Here is a 19,013-nt window from a genome sequence, read left to right as displayed (position 1 = left end):
AAGTGCTTTTGCTATCATCAAACCTGTAGCCAGCTCTAATCCTCATTGAGCTATTCCAAGGGTGAGGGCTGGCTAAGGGTCGCCCTGGAGGCACCTGTAGCCAGCTCTCATCCTCATTGAGCTGCTCCAAGGGTGAGGGCTGGCTAGGGGTCGCCCTGGAGGCACCTGTAGCCAGCTCTCATCCTCATTGAGCTGCTCCAAGGGTGAGGGCTGGCTAGGGGTCGCCCTGGAGGCACCTGTAGCCAGCTCTCATCCTCATTGAGCTGCTCCAAGGGTGAGGGCTGGCTAGGGGTCGCCCTGGAGGCACCTGTAGCCAGCTCTCATCCTCATTGAGCTGCTCCAAGGGTGAGGGCTGGCTACGGGTCGCCCTGGAGGCACCTGTAGCCAGCTCTCATCCTCATTGAGCTGCTCCAAGGGTGAGGGCTGGCTACGGGTCGCCCTGGAGGCACCTGTAGCCAGCTCTCATCCTCATTGAGCTGCTCCAAGGGTGAGGGCTGGCTAGGGGTCGCCCTGGAGGCACCTGTAGCCAGCTCTCATCCTCATTGAGCTGCTCCAAGGGTGAGGGCTGGCTAGGGGTCGCCCTGGAGGCACCTGTAGCCAGCTCTCATCCTCATTGAGCTGCTCCAAGGGTGAGGGCTGGCTAGGGGTCGCCCTGGAGGCACCTGTAGCCAGCTCTCATCCTCATTGAGCTGCTCCAAGGGTGAGGGCTGGCTAGGGGTCGCCCTGGAGGCACCTGTAGCCAGCTCTCATCCTCATTGAGCTATTCGAAGGGTGAGGGCTGGCTACGTGTCGCCCTGGAGGCACCTGTAGCCAACTCTCATCCTCATTGAGCGTGATAACGGACGCTGCGCTGAACGGCGGCGCATAGGAACGGGCGGTGAAATAAGCGCGCCAAAAAAACTATAAAGTTTACGTTTTTTTTCCGTAATTCATCAGATGAGGGTGATAACGGACGCTGTGCTGAACGGCGGCGCGTAGGAACGGGCGGTGAAATAAGCGCGCCAAAAAAACTATAAAATTTACGTTTTTTTTCCGTAATTCATCAGATGAGCGTGATAACGGAAGCTGCGCTGAACGGCGGCGCGTAGGAACGGGCGGTGAAATAAGCGCGCCAAAAAAGCTATAAAGTGTACGTTTTTTTTCCATAATTCATTAGATGAGCGTGATAACGGAAGCTGCGTTGAACGGCGGCGCGTAGGAACGGGCGGTGAAATAAGCGCGCCAAAAAAACTATAAAGTTTACGTTTTTTTTCCGTAATTCATCAGATGAGCGTGATAACGGACGCTGCGCTGAATGGCGGCGCGTAGGAACGGGCGGTGAAATAAGCGCGCCAAAAAAACTATAAAGTTTACGTTTTTTTCCGTAATTCATCAGATGAGCGTGATAACGGATGCTGTGCTGAACAGCGGCACGAAGGAACGGGCGGTGAAATAAGTGCGCCAAAAAAACGATAAAGTTTACGTTTTTTTTCTGTAATTTATCAGATGAGCGTGATAACGGACGCAGCCCTTAACGGCGGCGTCAGAGCGACTTTTTTTTGTTGCAGATTGAATTTTAAGTGCTTTTGGTATCATCAAACCTGTAGCCAGCTCTCATCCTCATTGAGCCATTCCAAGGGTGAGGGCTGGCTAGGGGTCGCCCTGGAGGCACCTGTAGCCAGCTCTCATCCTCATTGAGCTGCTCCAAGGGTGAGGGCTGGCTAGGGGTCGCCCTGGAGGCACCTTTAGCCAGCTCTCATACTCATTGAGGTGCTCCAAGGGTGAGGGCTGGCTAGGGGTCGCCCTGGAGGCACCTGTAGCCAGCTCTCATCCTCATTGAGCTGCTCCAAGGGTGAGGGCTGGCTAGGGGTCGCCCTGGAGGCACCTGTAGCCAGCTCTCATCCTCATTGAGCTGCTCCAAGGGTGAGGGCTGGCTAGGGGTCGCCCTGGAGGCACCTGTAGCCAGCTCTCATCCTCATTGAGCTGCTCCAAGGGTGAGGGCTGGCTAGGGGTCGCCCTGGAGGTACCTGTAGCCAGCTCTCATCCTCATTGAGCTGCTCCAAGGGTGAGGGCTGGCTAGGGGTCGCACTGGAGGCACCTGTAGCCAGCTCTCATCCTCATTGAGCTGCTCCAAGGGTGAGGGCTGGCTAGGGGTCGCCCTGGAGGCACCTGTAGCCAGCTCTCATCCTCATTGAGCTGCTCCAAGGGTGAGGGCTGGCTAGGGGTCGCCCTGGAGGCACCTGTAGCCAGCTCTCATCCTCATTGAGCTATTCCAAGGGTGAGGGCTGGCTATGTGTCGCCCTGGAGGCACTTGTAGCCAGCTCTCATCCTCATTGAGCGTGATAACGGACGCTGCGCTGAACGGCGGCGCATAGGAACGGGCGGTGAAATAAGCGCGCCAAAAAAACTATAAAGTTTACGTTTTTTTTCCGTAATTCATCAGATGAGGGTGATAACGGACGCTGCGCTGAACGGCGGCGCGTAGGAACGGGCGGTGAAATAAGCGCGCCAAAAAAACTATAAAGTTTACGTTTTTTTTCCGTAATTCATCAGATGAGCGTGATAACGGACGCTGCGCTGAATGGCGGCGCGTAGGAACGGGCGGTGAAATAAGCGCGCCAAAAAAACTATAAAGTTTACGTTTTTTTTCCATAATTCATCAGATGAGCGTGATAACGGATGCTGTGCTGAACGGCGGCACGTAGGAACGGGCGATGAAATAAGTGCGCCAAAAAAACGATAAAGTTTACGTTTTTTTTCTGTAATTTATCAGATCAGCGTGATAACGGACGCAGCCCTTAACGGGGGCGTCAGAGCGACTTTATTTTGTTGCAGATTGAATTTTAAGTGCTTTTGCTATCATCAAACCTGTAGCCAGCTCTCATCCTCATTGAGCTATTCCAAGGGTGAGGGCTGGCTAGGGGTCGCCCTGGAGGCACCTGTAGCCAGCTCTCATCCTCATTGAGCTGCTCCAAGGGTGAGGGCTGGCTAGGGGTCGCCCTGGAGGCACCTGTAGCCAGCTCTCATCCTCATTGAGCTGCTCCAAGGGTGAGGGCTGGCTAGGGGTCGCCCTGGAGGCACCTGTAGCCAGCTCTCATCCTCATTGAGCTGCTCCAAGGGTGAGGGCTGGCTAGGGGTCGCCCTGGAGGCACCTGTAGCCAGCTCTCATCCTCATTGAGCTGCTCCAAGGGTGAGGGCTGGCTAGGGGTCGCCCTGGAGGCACCTGTAGCCAGCTCTCATCCTCATTGAGCTGCTCCAAGGGTGAGGGCTGGCTAGGGGTCGCCCTGGAGGCACCTGTAGCCAGCTCTCATCCTCATTGAGCTGCTCCAAGGGTGAGGGCTGGCTAGGGGTCGCCCTGGAGGCACCTGTAGCCAGCTCTCATCCTCATTGAGCTGCTCCAAGGGTGAGGGCTGGCTAGGGGTCGCCCTGGAGGCACCTGTAGCCAGCTCTCATCCTCATTGAGCTATTCCAAGGGTGAGGGCTGGCTACGTGTCGCCCTGGAGGCACTTGTAGCCAGCTCTCATCCTCATTGAGCGTGATAACGGACGCTGCGCTGAACGGCGGCGCATAGGAACGGGCGGTGAAATAAGCGCGCCAAAAAAACTATAAAGTTTACGTTTTTTTTCCGTAATTCATCAGATGAGCGTGATAACGGATGCTGTGCTGAACGGCGGCACGTAGGAACGGGCGATGAAATAAGTGCGCCAAAAAAACGATAAAGTTTACGTTTTTTTTCTGTAATTTATCAGACCAGCGTGATAACGGACGCAGCCCTTAACGGCGGCGTCAGAGCGACTTTATTTTGTTGCAGATTGAATTTTAAGTGCTTTTGCTATCATCAAACCTGTAGCCAGCTCTCATCCTCATTGAGCTATTCCAAGGGTGAGGGCTGGCTAGGGGTCGCCCTGGAGGCACCTGTAGCCAGCTCTCATCCTCATTGAGCTGCTCCAAGGGTGAGGGCTGGCTAGGGGTCGCCCTGGAGGCACCTGTAGCCAGCTCTCATCCTCATTGAGCTGCTCCAAGGGTGAGGGCTGGCTAGGGGTCGCCCTGGAGGCACCTGTAGCCAGCTCTCATCCTCATTGAGCTGCTCCAAGGGTGAGGGCTGGCTAGGGGTCGCCCTGGAGGCACCTGTAGCCAGCTCTCATCCTCATTGAGCTGCTCCAAGGGTGAGGGCTGGCTAGGGGTCGCCCTGGAGGCACCTGTAGCCAGCCCTCATCCTCATTGAGCTGCTCCAAGGGTGAGGGCTGGCTAGGGGTCGCCCTGGAGGCACCTGTAGCCAGCTCTCATCCTCATTGAGCTATTCCAAGGGTGAGGGCTGGCTACGTGTCGCCCTGGAGGCACTTGTAGCCAGCTCTCATCCTCATTGAGCGTGATAACGGACGCTGCGCTGAACGGCGGCGCATAGGAACGGGCGGTGAAATAAGCGCGCCAAAAAAACTATAAAGTTTACGTTTTTTTTCCGTAATTCATCAGATGTGGGTGATAACGGACGCTGCGCTGAACGGCGGCGCGTAGGAACGGGCGGTGAAATAAGCGCGCCAAAAAAACTATAAAATTTACATTTTTTTTCCGTAATTCATCAGATGAGCGTGATAACGGACGCTGCGCTGAATGGCGGCGCGTAGGAACGGGCGGTGAAATAAGCGCGCCAAAAAAACTATAAAGTTTACGTTTTTTTTCCGTAATTCATCAGATGAGCGTGATAACGGATGCTGTGCTGAACGGCGGCACGTAGGAACGGGCGATGAAATAAGTGCGCCAAAAAAACTATAAAGTTTACGGTTTTTTTCCGTAATTCATCAGATGAGCATGATAACGGATGCTGTGCTGAACGGCGGCACGTAGGAACGGGCGATGAAATAAGTGCGCCAAAAAAACGATAAAGTTTACGTTTTTTTTCTGTAATTTATCAGATCAGCGTGATAACGGACGCAGCCCTTAACGGCGGCGTCAGAGCGACTTTATTTTGTTGCATTTGAATTTTAAGTGCTTTTGCTATCATCAAACCTGTAGCCAGCTCTCATCCTCATTGAGCTATTCCAAGGGTGAGGGCTGGCTAAGGGTCGCCCTGGAGGCACCTGTAGCCAGCTCTCATCCTCATTGAGCTGCTCCAAGGGTGAGGGCTGGCTACGGGTCGCCCTGGAGGCACCTGTAGCCAGCTCTCATCCTCATTGAGCTGCTCCAAGGGTGAGGGCTGGCTAGGGTTCGCCCTGGAGGCACCTGTAGCCAGCTCTCATCCTCATTGAGCTGCTCCAAGGGTGAGGGCTGGCTAGGGGTCGCCCTGGAGGCACCTGTAGCCAGCTCTCATCCTCATTGAGCTGCTCCAAGGGTGAGGGCTGGCTAGGGGTCGCCCTGGAGGCACCTGTAGCCAGCTCTCATCCTCATTGAGCTGCTCCAAGGGTGAGGGCTTGCTAGGGGTCGCACTGGAGGCACCTGTAGCCAGCTCTCATCCTCATTGAGCTGCTCCAAGGGTGAGGGCTGGCTAGGGGTCGCCCTGGAGGCACCTGTAGCCAGCTCTCATCCTCATTGAGCTATTCGAAGGGTGAGGGCTGGCTACGTGTCGCCCTGGAGGCACCTGTAGCCAACTCTCATCCTCATTGAGCGTGATAACGGACGCTGCGCTGAACGGCGGCGCATAGGAACGGGCGGTGAAATAAGCGCGCCAAAAAAACTATAAAGTTTACGTTTTTTTCCGTAATTTATCAGATGAGGGTGATAACGGACGCTGCGCTGAACGGCGGCGCTTAGGAACGGGCGGTGAAATAAGCGCGCCAAAAAAACTATAAAGTTTACGTTTTTTTTCCGTAATTCATCAGATGAGCGTGATAACGGACGCTGCGCTGAATGGCGGCGCGTAGGAACGGGCGGTGAAATAAGCGCGCCAAAAAAACTATAAAGTTTACGTTTTTTTTCCATAATTCATCAGATGAGCGTGATAACGGATGCTGTGCTGAACGGCGGCACGTAGGAACGGGCGATGAAATAAGTGCGCCAAAAAAACGATAAAGTTTACGTTTTTTTTCTGTAATTTATCAGATCAGCGTGATAACGGACGCAGCCCTTAACGGGGGCGTCAGAGCGACTTTATTTTGTTGCAGATTGAATTTTAAGTGCTTTTGCTATCATCAAACCTGTAGCCAGCTCTCATCCTCATTGAGCTATTCCAAGGGTGAGGGCTGGCTAGGGGTCGCCCTGGAGGCACCTGTAGCCAGCTCTCATCCTCATTGAGCTGCTCCAAGGGTGAGGGCTGGCTAGGGGTCGCCCTGGAGGCACCTGTAGCCAGCTCTCATCCTCATTGAGCTGCTCCAAGGGTGAGGGCTGGCTAGGGGTCGCCCTGGAGGCACCTGTAGCCAGCTCTCATCCTCATTGAGCTGCTCCAAGGGTGAGGGCTGGCTAGGGGTCGCCCTGGAGGCACCTGTAGCCAGCTCTCATCCTCATTGAGCTGCTCCAAGGGTGAGGGCTGGCTAGGGGTCGCCCTGGAGGCACCTGTAGCCAGCTCTCATCCTCATTGAGCTGCTCCAAGGGTGAGGGCTGGCTAGGGGTCGCCCTGGAGGCACCTGTAGCCAGCTCTCATCCTCATTGAGCTGCTCCAAGGGTGAGGGCTGGCTAGGGGTCGCCCTGGAGGCACCTGTAGCCAGCTCTCATCCTCATTGAGCTGCTCCAAGGGTGAGGGCTGGCTAGGGGTCGCCCTGGAGGCACCTGTAGCCAGCTCTCATCCTCATTGAGCTATTCCAAGGGTGAGGGCTGGCTACGTGTCGCCCTGGAGGCACTTGTAGCCAGCTCTCATCCTCATTGAGCGTGATAACGGACGCTGCGCTGAACGGCGGCGCATAGGAACGGGCGGTGAAATAAGCGCGCCAAAAAAACTATAAAGTTTACGTTTTTTTTCCGTAATTCATCAGATGAGCGTGATAACGGATGCTGTGCTGAACGGCGGCACGTAGGAACGGGCGATGAAATAAGTGCGCCAAAAAAACGATAAAGTTTACGTTTTTTTTCTGTAATTTATCAGACCAGCGTGATAACGGACGCAGCCCTTAACGGCGGCGTCAGAGCGACTTTATTTTGTTGCAGATTGAATTTTAAGTGCTTTTGCTATCATCAAACCTGTAGCCAGCTCTCATCCTCATTGAGCTATTCCAAGGGTGAGGGCTGGCTAGGGGTCGCCCTGGAGGCACCTGTAGCCAGCTCTCATCCTCATTGAGCTGCTCCAAGGGTGAGGGCTGGCTAGGGGTCGCCCTGGAGGCACCTGTAGCCAGCTCTCATCCTCATTGAGCTGCTCCAAGGGTGAGGGCTGGCTAGGGGTCGCCCTGGAGGCACCTGTAGCCAGCTCTCATCCTCATTGAGCTGCTCCAAGGGTGAGGGCTGGCTAGGGGTCGCCCTGGAGGCACCTGTAGCCAGCTCTCATCCTCATTGAGCTGCTCCAAGGGTGAGGGCTGGCTAGGGGTCGCCCTGGAGGCACCTGTAGCCAGCCCTCATCCTCATTGAGCTGCTCCAAGGGTGAGGGCTGGCTAGGGGTCGCCCTGGAGGCACCTGTAGCCAGCTCTCATCCTCATTGAGCTATTCCAAGGGTGAGGGCTGGCTACGTGTCGCCCTGGAGGCACTTGTAGCCAGCTCTCATCCTCATTGAGCGTGATAACGGACGCTGCGCTGAACGGCGGCGCATAGGAACGGGCGGTGAAATAAGCGCGCCAAAAAAACTATAAAGTTTACGTTTTTTTTCCGTAATTCATCAGATGTGGGTGATAACGGACGCTGCGCTGAACGGCGGCGCGTAGGAACGGGCGGTGAAATAAGCGCGCCAAAAAAACTATAAAATTTACATTTTTTTTCCGTAATTCATCAGATGAGCGTGATAACGGACGCTGCGCTGAATGGCGGCGCGTAGGAACGGGCGGTGAAATAAGCGCGCCAAAAAAACTATAAAGTTTACGTTTTTTTTCCGTAATTCATCAGATGAGCGTGATAACGGATGCTGTGCTGAACGGCGGCACGTAGGAACGGGCGATGAAATAAGTGCGCCAAAAAAACTATAAAGTTTACGTTTTTTTTCCGTAATTCATCAGATGAGCATGATAACGGATGCTGTGCTGAACGGCGGCACGTAGGAACGGGCGATGAAATAAGTGCGCCAAAAAAACGATAAAGTTTACGTTTTTTTTCTGTAATTTATCAGATCAGCGTGATAACGGACGCAGCCCTTAACGGCGGCGTCAGAGCGACTTTATTTTGTTGCATTTGAATTTTAAGTGCTTTTGCTATCATCAAACCTGTAGCCAGCTCTCATCCTCATTGAGCTATTCCAAGGGTGAGGGCTGGCTAAGGGTCGCCCTGGAGGCACCTGTAGCCAGCTCTCATCCTCATTGAGCTGCTCCAAGGGTGAGGGCTGGCTACGGGTCGCCCTGGAGGCACCTGTAGCCAGCTCTCATCCTCATTGAGCTGCTCCAAGGGTGAGGGCTGGCTAGGGTTCGCCCTGGAGGCACCTGTAGCCAGCTCTCATCCTCATTGAGCTGCTCCAAGGGTGAGGGCTGGCTAGGGGTCGCCCTGGAGGCACCTGTAGCCAGCTCTCATCCTCATTGAGCTGCTCCAAGGGTGAGGGCTGGCTAGGGGTCGCCCTGGAGGCACCTGTAGCCAGCTCTCATCCTCATTGAGCTGCTCCAAGGGTGAGGGCTTGCTAGGGGTCGCACTGGAGGCACCTGTAGCCAGCTCTCATCCTCATTGAGCTGCTCCAAGGGTGAGGGCTGGCTAGGGGTCGCCCTGGAGGCACCTGTAGCCAGCTCTCATCCTCATTGAGCTATTCGAAGGGTGAGGGCTGGCTACGTGTCGCCCTGGAGGCACCTGTAGCCAACTCTCATCCTCATTGAGCGTGATAACGGACGCTGCGCTGAACGGCGGCGCATAGGAACGGGCGGTGAAATAAGCGCGCCAAAAAAACTATAAAGTTTACGTTTTTTTCCGTAATTTATCAGATGAGGGTGATAACGGACGCTGCGCTGAACGGCGGCGCTTAGGAACGGGCGGTGAAATAAGCGCGCCAAAAAAACTATAAAATTTACGTTTTTTTTCCGTAATTCATCAGATGAGCGTGATAACGGAAGCTGCGCTAAACGGCGGCGCGTAGGAACGGGCGGTGAAATAAGCGCGCCAAAAAAGCTATAAAGTGTACGTTTTTTTTCCATAATTCATTAGATGAGCGTGATAACGGAAGCTGCGTTGAACGGCGGCGCGTAGGAACGGGCGGTGAAATAAGCGCGCCAAAAAAACTATAAAGTTTACGTTTTTTTCCGTAATTCATCAGATGAGCGTGATAACGGACGCTGCGCTGAATGGCGGCGCGTAGGAACGGGCGGTGAAATAAGCGCGCCAAAAAAACTATAAAGTTTACGTTTTTTTTCCGTAATTCATCAGATGAGCGTGATAACGGATGCTGTGCTGAACGGCGGCACGTAGGAACGGGCGGTGAAATAAGTGCGCCAAAAAAACGATAAAGTTTACGTTTTTTTTCTGTAATTTATCAGATGAGCGTGATAACGGACGCAGCCCTTAACGGCGGCGTCAGAGCGACTTTTTTTTGTTGCAGATTGAATTTTAAGTGCTTTTGGTATCATCAAACCTGTTGCCAGCTCTCATCCTCATTGAGCTATTCCAAGGGTGAGGGCTGGCTAGGGGTCGCCCTGGAGGCACCTGTAGCCAGCTCTCATCCTCATTGAGCTGCTCCAAGGGTGAGGGCTGGCTAGGGGTCGCCCTGGAGGCACCTGTAGCCAGCTCTCATACTCATTGAGGTGCTCCAAGGGTGAGGGCTGGCTAGGGGTCGCCCTGGAGGCACCTGTAGCCAGCTCTCATCCTCATTGAGCTGCTCCAAGGGTGAGGGCTGGCTAGGGGTCGCCCTGGAGGCACCTGTAGCCAGCTCTCATCCTCATTGAGCTGCTCCAAGGGTGAGGGCTGGCTAGGGGTCGCCCTGGAGGCACCTGTAGCCAGCTCTCATCCTCATTGAGCTGCTCCAAGGGTGAGGGCTGGCTAGGGGTCGCCCTGGAGGCACCTGTAGCCAGCTCTCATCCTCATTGAGCTGCTCCAAGGGTGAGAGCTGGCTACGGGTCGCCCTGGAGGCACCTGTAGCCAGCTCTCATCCTCATTGAGCTGCTCCAAGGGTGAGGGCTGGCTAGGGGTCGCCCTGGAGGCACCTGTAGCCAGCTCTCATCCTCATTGAGCTGCTCCAAGGGTGAGGGCTGGCTAGGGGTCGCCCTGGAGGCACCTGTAGCCAGCTCTCATCCTCATTGAGCTATTCCAAGGGTGAGGGCTGGCTACGTGTCGCCCTGGAGGCACTTGTAGCCAGCTCTCATCCTCATTGAGCGTGATAACGGACGCTGAGCTGAACGGCGGCGCATAGGAACGGGCGGTGAAATAAGCGCGCCAAAAAAACTATAAAGTTTAAATTTTTTTTCCGTAATTCATCAGATGAGGGTGATAACGGACGCTGCGCTGAACGGCGGCGCGTAGGAACGGGCGGTGAAATAAGTGCACCAAAAAAACTATAAAGTTTACGTTTTTTTTCCGTAATTCATCAGATGAGCGTGATAACGGACGCTGCGCTGAATGGCGGCGCGTAGGAACGGGCGGTGAAATAAGCGCGCCAAAAAATCTATAAAGTTTACGTTTTTTTTCCGTAATTCATCAGATGAGCGTGATAACGGATGCTGTGCTGAACGGCGGCACGTAGGAACGGGCGATGAAATAAGTGCGCCAAAAAAACTATAAAGTTTACGTTTTTTTTCCGTAATTCATCAGATGAGCGTGATAACGGATGCTGTGCTGAACGGCGGCACGTAGGAACGGGCGATGAAATAAGTGCGCCAAAAAAACGATAAAGTTTACGTTTTTTTTCTGTAATTTATCAGATCAGCGTGATAACGGACGCAGCCCTTAACGGCGGCGTCAGAGCGACTTTATTTTGTTACAGATTGAATTTTAAGTGCTTTTGCTATCATCAAACCTGTAGCCAGCTCTCATCCTCATTGAGCTGCTCCAAGGGTGAGGGCTGGCTAGGGGTCGCCCTGGAGGCACCTGTAGCCAGCTCTCATCCTCATTGAGCTGCTCCAAGGGTGAGGGCTGGCTAGGGGTCGCCCTGGAGGCACCTGTAGCCAGCTCTCATCCTCATTGAGCTGCTCCAAGGGTGAGGGCTGGCTACGGGTCGCCCTGGAGGCACCTGTAGCCAGCTCTCATCCTCATTGAGCTGCTCCCAGGGTGAGGGCTGGCTAGGGGTCGCCCTGGAGGCACCTGTAGCCAGCTCTCATCCTCATTGAGCTGCTCCAAGGGTGAGGGCTGGCTAGGGGTCGCCCTGGAGGCACCTGTAGCCAGCTCTCATCCTCATTGAGCTGCTCCAAGGGTGAGGGCTGGCTAGGGTTCGCCCTGGAAGCACCTGTAGCCAGCTCTCATCCTCATTGAGCAGCTCCAAGGGTGAGGGCTGGCTAGGGGTCGCCCTGGAGGCACCTGTAGCCAGCTCTCATCCTCATTGAGCTATTCCAAGGGTGAGGGCTGGCTACGTGTCGCCCTGGAGGCACTTGTAGCCAGCTCTCATCCTCATTGAGCGTGATAACGGACGCTGCGCTGAACGGCGGCGCATAGGAACGGGCGGTGAAATAAGCGCGCCAAAAAAAACTATAAAGTTTACGTTTTTTTTCCGTAATTCATCAGATGAGGGTGATAACGGACGCTGCGCTGAACGGCGGTGCGTAGGAACGGGCGGTGAAATAAGCGCGCCAAAAAAACTATAAAGTTTACGTTTTTTTTCCGTAATTCATCAGATGAGCGTGATAACGGACGCTGCGCTGAATGGCGGCGCGTAGGAACGGGCGGTGAAATAAGCGCGCCAAAAAAACTATAAAGTTTACTTTTTTTTTCCGTAAATCATCAGATGAGCGTGATAACGGATGCTGTGCTGAACGGCGACACGTAGGAACGGGCGATGAAATAAGTGCGCCAAAAAAACGATAAAGTTTACGTTTTTTTTTCTGTAATTTATCAGATCACCATGATAACGGACGCAGCCCTTAACGGCGGCGTCAGAGCGACTTTTTTTTGTTGCAGATTGAATTTTAAGTGCTTTTGCTATCATCAAACCTGTAGCCAGCTCTCATCCTCATTGAGCTATTCCAAGGGTGAGGGCTGGCTAAGGGTCGCCCTGGAGGCACCTGTAGCCAGCTCTCATCCTCATTGAGCTGCTCCAAGGGTGAGGGCTGGCTAGGGGTCGCCCTGGAGGCACCTGTAGCCAGCTCTCATCCTCATTGAGCTGCTCCAAGGGTGAGGGCTGGCTAGGGGTCGCCCTGGAGGCACCTGTAGCCAGCTCTCATCCTCATTGAGCTGCTCCAAGGGTGAGGGCTGGCTAGGGGTCGCCCTGGAGGCACCTGTAGCCAGCTCTCATCCTCATTGAGCTGCTCCAAGGGTGAGGGCTGGCTACGGGTCGCCCTGGAGGCACCTGTAGCCAGCTCTCATCCTCATTGAGCTGCTCCAAGGGTGAGGGCTGGCTAGGGGTCGCCCTGGAGGCACCTGTAGCCAGCTCTCATCCTCATTGAGCTGCTCCAAGGGTGAGGGCTGGCTAGGGGTCGCCCTGGAGGCACCTGTAGCCAGCTCTCATCCTCATTGAGCTGCTCCAAGGGTGAGGGCTGGCTAGGGGTCGCCCTGGAGGCACCTGTAGCCAGCTCTCATCCTCATTGAGCTGCTCCAAGGGTGAGGGCTGGCTAGGGGTCGCCCTGGAGGCACCTGTAGCCAGCTCTCATCCTCATTGAGCTGCTCCAAGGGTGAGGGCTGGCTAGGGGTCGCCCTGGAGGCACCTGTAGCCAGCTCTCATCCTCATTGAGCTGCTCCAAGGGTGAGGGCTGGCTAGGGGTCGCCCTGGAGGCACCTGTAGCCAGCTCTCATCCTCATTGAGCTGCTCCAAGGGTGAGGGCTGGCTAGGGGTCGCCCTGGAGGCACCTGTAGCCAGCTCTCATCCTCATTGAGCTGCTCCAAGGGTGAGGGCTGGCTAGGGGTCGCCCTGGAGGCACCTGTAGCCAGCTCTCATCCTCATTGAGCTGCTCCAAGGGTGAGGGCTGGCTAGGGGTCGCCCTGGAGGCACCTGTAGCCAGCTCTCATCCTCATTGAGCTGCTCCAAGGGTGAGGGCTGGCTAGGGGTCGCCCTGGAGACACCTGTAGCCAGCTCTCATCCTCATTGAGCTATTCGAAGGGTGAGGGCTGGCTACGTGTCGCCCTGGAGGCACCTGTAGCCAACTCTCATCCTCATTGAGCGGGATAACGGACGCTGCGCTGAACGGCGGCGCATAGGAACGGGCGGTGAAATAAGCGCGCCAAAAAAACTATAAAGTTTACGTTTTTTTTCGTAATTCATCAGATGAGGGTGATAACGGACGCTGCGCTGAACGGCGGCGCGTAGGAACGGGCGGTGAAATAAGCGCGCCAAAAAAACTATAAAATTTAGGTTTTTTTTCCGTAATTCATCAGATGAGCGTGATAACGGACGCTGCGCTGAATGGCGGCGCGTAGGAACGGGCGGTGAAATAAGCGCGCCAAAAAAACTATAAAGTTTACGTTTTTTTTCCGTAAATCATCAGATGAGCGTGATAACGGATGCTGTGCTGAACGGCGGCACGTAGGAACGGGCAATGAAATAAGTGCGCCAAAAAAACGATAAAGTTTACGTTTTTTTTCTGTAATTTATCAGATCACCATGATAACGGACGCAGCCCTTAACGGCGGCGTCAGAGCGACTTTTTTTTGTTGCAGATTGAATTTTAAGTGCTTTTGCTATCATCAAACCTGTAGCCAGCTCTCATCCTCATTGAGCTATTCCAAGGGTGAGGGCTGGCTAAGGGTCGCCCTGGAGGCACCTGTAGCCAGCTCTCATCCTCATTGAGCTGCTCCAAGGGTGAGGGCTGGCTAGGGGTCGCCCTGTAGGCACCTGTAGCCAGCTCTCATCCTCATTGAGCTGCTCCAAGGGTGAGGGCTGGCTAGGGGTCGCCCTGGAGGCACCTGTAGCCAGCTCTCATCCTCATTGAGCTGCTCCAAGGGTGAGGGCTGGCTACGGGTCGCCCTGGAGGCACCTGTAGCCAGCTCTCATCCTCATTGAGCTGCTCCAAGGGTGAGGGCTGGCTAGGGGTCGCCCTGGAGGCACCTGTAGCCAGCTCTCATCCTCATTGAGCTGCTCCAAGGGTGAGGGCTGGCTAGGGGTCGCCCTGGAGGCACCTGTAGCCAGCTCTCATCCTCATTGAGCTGCTCCAAGGGTGAGGGCTGGCTAGGGGTCGCCCTGGAGGCACCTGTAGCCAGCTCTCATCCTCATTGAGCTGCTCCAAGGGTGAGGGCTGGCTAGGGGTCGCCCTGGAGGCACCTGTAGCCAGCTCTCATCCTCATTGAGCTGCTCCAAGGGTGAGGGCTGGCTAGGGGTCGCCCTGGAGGCACCTGTAGCCAGCTCTCATCCTCATTGAGCTGCTCCAAGGGTGAGGGCTGGCTAGGGGTCGCCCTGGAGGCACCTGTAGCCAGCTCTCATCCTCATTGAGCTGCTCCAAGGGTGAGAGCTGGCTAGGGGTCGCCCTGGAGGCACCTGTAGCCAGCTCTCATCCTCATTGAGCTGCTCCAAGGGTGAGGGCTGGCTAGGGGTCGCCCTGGAGGCACCTGTAGCCAGCTCTCATCCTCATTGAGCTGCTCCAAGGGTGAGGGCTGGCTAGGGGTCGCCCTGGAGGCACCTGTAGCCAGCTCTCATCCTCATTGAGCTGCTCCAAGGGTGAGGGCTGGCTAGGGGTCGCCCTGGAGGCACCTGTAGCCAGCTCTCATCCTCATTGAGCTGCTCCAAGGGTGAGGGCTGGCTAGGGGTCGCCCTGGAGGCACCTGTAGCCAGCTCTCATCCTCATTGAGCTGCTCCAAGGGTGAGGGCTGGCTAGGGGTCGCCCTGGAGACACCTGTAGCCAGCTCTCATCCTCATTGAGCTATTCGAAGGGTGAGGGCTGGCTACGTGTCGCCCTGGAGGCACCTGTAGCCAACTCTCATCCTCATTGAGCGTGATAACGGACGCTGCGCTGAACGGCGGCGCATAGGAACGGGCGGTGAAATAAGCGCGCCAAAAAAACTATATAGTTTAAGTTTTTTTTCGTAATTCATCAGATGAGGGTGATAACGGACGCTGCGCTGAACGGCGGCGCGTAGGAACGGGCGGTGAAATAAGCGCGCCAAAAAAACTATAAAATTTACGTTTTTTTCCGTAATTCATCAGATGAGCGTGATAACGGAAGCTGCGCTGAACGGCGGCGCGTAGGAACGGGCGGTGAAATAAGCGCACCAAAAAAGCTATAAAGTGTACGTTTTTTTTCCATAATTCATTAGATGAGCGTGATAACGGAAGCTGCGTTGAACGGCGGCGCGTAGGAACGGGCGGTGAAATAAGCGCGCCAAAAAAACTATAAAGTTTACGTTTTTTTTCCGTAATTCATCAGATGAGCGTGATAACGGACGCTGCGCTGAATGGCGGCGCGTAGGAACGGGCGGTGAAATAAGCGCGCCAAAAAAACTATAAAGTTTACGTTTTTTTTCCGTAATTCATCAGATGAGCGTGATAACGGATGCTGTGCTGAACGGCGGCACGTAGGAACGGGCGGTGAAATAAGTGCGCCAAAAAAACGATAAAGTTTACGTTTTTTTTCTGTAATTTATCAGATGAGCGTGATAACGGACGCAGCCCTTAACGGCGGCGTCAGAGCGACTTTTTTTTGTTGCAGATTGAATTTTATGTGCTTTTGGTATCATCAAACCTGTAGCCAGCTCTCATCCTCATTGAGCTATTCCAAGGGTGAGGGCTGGCTAGGGGTCGCCCTGGAGGCACCTGTAGCCAGCTCTCATCCTCATTGAGCTGCTCCAAGGGTGAGGGCTGGCTAGGGGTCGCCCTGGAGGCACCTGTAGCCAGCTCTCATCCTCATTGAGCTGCTCCAAGGGTGAGGGCTGGCTAGGGGTCGCCCTGGAGGCACCTGTAGCCAGCTCTCATCCTCATTGAGCTGCTCCAAGGGTGAGGGCTGGCTAGGGGTCGCCCTGGAGGCACCTGTAGCCAGCTCTCATCCTCATTGAGCTGCTCCAAGGGTGAGGGCTGGCTAGGGGTCGCCCTGGAGGCACCTGTAGCCAGCTCTCATACTCATTGAGCTGCTCCAAGGGTGAGGGCTGGCTAGGGGTCGCCCTGGAGGCACCTGTAGCCAGCTCTCATCCTCATTGAGCTGCTCCAAGCGTGAGGGCTGGCTAGGGGTCGCCCTGGAGGCACCTGTAGCCAGCTCTCATCCTCATTGAGCTGCTCCAAGGGTGAGGGCTGGCTAGGGGTCGCCCTGGAGTCACCTGTAGCCAGCTCTCATCCTCATTGAGCTGCTCCAAGGGTGAGGGCTGGCTAGGGGTCGCCCTGGAGGCACCTGTAGCCAGCTCTCATCCTCATTGAGCTGCTCCAAGGGTGAGGGCTGGCTAGGGGTCGCCCTGGAGGCACCTGTAGCCAGCTCTCATCCTCATTGAGCTGCTCCAAGGGTGAGGGCTGGCTAGGGGTCGCCATGGAGGCACCTGTAGCCAGCTCTCATCCTCATTGAGCTGCTCCAAGGGTGAGGGCTGGCTAGGGGTCGCCCTGGAGGCACCTGTAGCCAGCTCTCATCCTCATTGAGCTGCTCCAAGGGTGAGGGCTGGCTAGGGGTCGTCCTGGAGGCACCTGTAGCCAGCTCTCATCCTCATTGAGCTGCTCCAAGGGTGAGGGCTGGCTAGGGGTCGCCCTGGAGGCACCTGTAGCCAGCTCTCATCCTCATTGAGCTGCTCCAAGGGTGAGGGCTGGCTAGGGGTCGCCCTGGAGGCACCTGTAGCCAGCTCTCATCCTCATTGAGCTGCTCCAAGGGTGAGGGCTGGCTAGGGGTCGCCCTGGAGGCACCTGTAGCCAGCTCTCATCCTCATTGAGCTATTCCAAGGGTGAGGGCTGGCTACGTGTCGCCCTGGAGGCACTTGTAGCCAGCTCTCATCCTCATTGAGCGTGATAACGGACGCTGCGCTGAACGGCGGCGCATAGGAACGGGCGGTGAAATAAGCGCTCCAAAAAAAACTATAAAGTTTACGTTTTTTTTCCGTAATTCATCAGATGAGGGTGATAACGGACGCTGCGCTGAACGGCGGCGCGTAGGAACGGGCGGTGAAATAAGCGCGCCAAAAAAACTATAAAGTTTACGTTTTTTTTCCGTAATTCATCAGATGAGCATGATAACGGATGCTGCGCTGAATGGCGGCGCGTAGGAACGGGCGGTGAAATAAGTGCGCCAAAAAAACTATAAAGTTTACTTTTTTTTTCCGTAATTCATCAGATGAGCGTGATAACGGATGCTGTGCTGAACGGCGACACGTAGGAACGGGCGATGAAATAAGTGCGCCAAAAAAACGATAAAGTTTACGTTTTTTTTCTGTAATTTATCAGATCAGCGTGATAACGGACGCAGCCCTTAACGGTGGCGTCAGAGCGACTTTTTTTGTTGTAGATTGAATTTTAAGTGCTTTTGCTATCATCAAACCTGTAGCCACCTCTCATCCTCAATGAGCTATTCCAAGGGTGAGGGCTGGCTAAGGGTCGCCCTGGAGGCACCTGTAGCCAGCTCTCATCCTCATTGAGCTGCTCCAAGGGTGAGGGCTGGCTAGGGGTCGCCCTGGAGGCACCTGTAGCCAGCTCTCATCCTCATTGAGCTGCTCCAAGGGTGAGGGCTGGCTAGGGGTCGCCTTGGAGGCACCTGTAGCCAGCTCTCATCCTCATTGAGCTGCTCCAAGGGTGAGGGCTGGCTAGGGGTCGCCCTGGAGGCACCTGTAGCCAGCTCTCATCCTCATTGAGCTGCTCCAAGGGTGAGGGCTGGCTAGGGGTCGCCCTGGAGGCACCTGTAGCCAGCTCTCATCCTCATTGAGCTGCTCCAAGGGTGAGGGCTGGCTAGCGGTCGCCCTGGAGGCACCTGTAGCCAGCTCTCATCCTCATTGAGCTGCTCCAAGGGTGAGGGCTGGCTAGGGGTCGCCCTGGAGGCACCTGTAGCCAGCTCTCATCCTCATTGAGCTGCTCCAAGGGTGAGGGCTGGCTAGGGGTCGCCCTGGAGGCACCTGTAGCCAGCTCTCATCCTCATTGAGCTGCTCCAAGGGTGAGGGCTGGCTAGGGGTCGCCCTGGAGGCACCTGTAGCCAGCTCTCATCCTCATTGAGCTGCTCCAAGGGTGAGGGCTGGCTACGGGTCGCCCTGGAGGCACCTGTAGCCAGCTCTCATCCTCATTGAGCTGTTCCAAGGGTGAGGGCTGGCTAGGGGTCGCCCTGGAGGCACCTGTAGCCAGCTCTCATCCTCATTGAGCTGCTCCAAGGGTGAGGGCTGGCTAGGGGTCGCCCTGGAGGCACCTGTAGCCAGCTCTCATCCTCATTGAGCTGCTCCAAGGGTGAGAGCTGGCTAGGGGTCGCCCTGGAGGCACCTGTAGCCAGCTCTCATCCTCATTGAGCTGCTCCAAGGGTGAGGGCTGGCTAGGGGTCGCCCTGGAGGCACCTGTAGCCAGCTCTCATCCTCATTGAGCTGCTCCAAGGGTGAGGGCTGGCTAGGGGTCGCCCTGGAGGCACCTGTAGCCAGCTCTCATCCTCATTGAGCTGCTCCAAGGGTGAGGGCTGGCTAGGGGTCGCCCTGGAGGCACCTGTAGCCAGCTCTCATCCTCATTGAGCTGCTCCAAGGGTGAGGGCTGGCTAGGGGTCTCCCTGGAGGCACCTGTAGCCAGCTCTCATCCTCATTGAGCTGCTCCAAGGGTGAGGGCTGGCTAGGGGTCGCCCTGGAGACACCTGTAGCCAGCTCTCATCCTCATTGAGCTATTCGAAGGGTGAGGGCTGGCTACGTGTCGCCCTGGAGGCACCTGTAGCCAACTCTCATCCTCATTGAGCGTGATAACGGACGCTGCGCTGAACGGCGGCGCATAGGAACGGGCGGTGAAATAAGCGCGCCAAAAAAACTATAAAGTTTACGTTTTTTTTCGTAATTCATCA

The sequence above is a fragment of the Phyllobates terribilis genome, unplaced genomic scaffold (assembly GCF_046119375.1).
Source record: "Phyllobates terribilis strain yellow unplaced genomic scaffold, ASM4611937v1 Scaffold_131__1_contigs__length_4997060, whole genome shotgun sequence".
Classification (NCBI taxonomy): domain Eukaryota; kingdom Metazoa; phylum Chordata; class Amphibia; order Anura; family Dendrobatidae; genus Phyllobates; species Phyllobates terribilis.
This window is presented reverse-complemented; position numbering follows the sequence as displayed.